Source organism: Acomys russatus, chromosome 16 (genome assembly GCF_903995435.1).
Source record: "Acomys russatus chromosome 16, mAcoRus1.1, whole genome shotgun sequence".
Taxonomy (NCBI): domain Eukaryota; kingdom Metazoa; phylum Chordata; class Mammalia; order Rodentia; family Muridae; genus Acomys; species Acomys russatus.
In genome coordinates, this window is record NC_067152.1 from 11,247,271 (window position 1) to 11,248,924 (window position 1,654).

The following is a 1,654-nucleotide window of genomic DNA, read 5'->3' on the forward strand; positions in this document are numbered from 1 at the left end:
GGGAGGCAGAGGCAGGTGGATCACTGTTGAGTTCGAGGCCAGCCTGGTCTACAAAGCGGGTCTAGGATAGTCAAGGCTACACAGAAAGACCCTGTCTCGGAAAAAAAAAAAAAAAAAAAAGACAGTCTGTGTAGCCTTGGCTGTCTGGAACTCATTCTGTAGACCAGGCTGGCCTTTGCCTCCCAACTGATGGAATAAAAGGCGTGTACCGCTACCACCTAGCTACAAATGAAAAACATTTAACAATCCAGTTTAAAAAAAAAAAAAAAATCAAGTACAAGACACATGGGAGCGGCTCAGTGGTGGATGGGTGAGTGCCTACTATGCTCAGTGTTCTGGTTTTTTAATCCCAGCCCAGGGGAAAAGGCCAAGTCTTCCATGCTAACATCATTCCCATTGAGGGTCATGGCTGAGAGGGAAACACACCTACCCATGGAAAAGAACAGAGAAGCATTTCACTTAATAATAATACACATACAGTCATCATCACTGAGTCTGTGTAGACCAGGCTGACCTAAAAAACTTGCAATTCCTCTGCCTCAAGCCCAAGGGGTAGAGCTAGTACTTTTGGGTAACAGGATTACAGATGAATCTTACTAACTTTTTAAACCCAAAAATAAGGCAAGAAGCTGGCCTTATCACTTTGTCTGTCCTCAGGTCGTGCCCTTCTGTCTGTGGTGCCCACTTGTGCTGGCAGCTGCTGCAGCTGCCTCTGGTCAGCAGTTCCTGCCTCACCATCCTGCTGGATAGCAAGGAACAATGGCTTGAGTATGTGTGAGGCAGTAGGAGGGGCAAAAAGTCAGACCAGCAAACCCCACATGAAAAAGACACTCCAGTCACCACTGCAGAGGGCTTGGGATAGGAACCCCAGATAACTTCTCAACTCATTTGGAAATCAGCATTAGCTAGCAAATGTAAAGTATTAGTTTTATTAAAATGCAAATCTATCAACTAATCCATCTTTCTAGTAGCAGCTGAATTGCAGTTTCCATGTCAATTAAAATAGTTTCCAATTTATTCCTGTCTGGAAGGAGGGTGGTCTTCTGCATTTTAAAACGCACATCTCCCTTTTAGTGAAAATTCTCTTCCCTTCCTTTTTCATCTCTCCTGTCTGTAACTCATTTTAATTGAACTTGCTGGGCTCCATATATTTTGAGTTATCCATTTAAGCCTTCCTCCTCAGGTCTTTCTGGGCTCCATCAGCTCCCAGATCTTTCCCACAAGCTCATCCCCATATTGTTCTTAGAGCAGTGGAACTGGCCCTGGAACGGGACTGCCTGGGATGCTCCCTATTTTATTTCTATTTATTATTATTTTTTATGCTCCATATTTTAAAGTGACCATTTGAAAAGTAGCCTGTGTGTGGGACCCACTGATTCCTGCTGGCTTATCTTTTGATACGCACGTTGTTGACAGTCTAAGAGGTAACTTGGGATTGGTGTGCGAAGGCACAATTAGGAAGAGATAGAAAGCCCCGCCCTCCAGCAGCACCATCCGTTGTGGTACTCACTCCTCCTACATGCTCTGCTCGAAACCTGGCCTGTTAGTACCATGCAGTGGTCCCACACCACAGATGAACTACATTTGTGTACAAGAAACTTTGTCACTAAGTTTCAAAAAATACTATCAAAACCTGACTTTAAAGATATCTGGT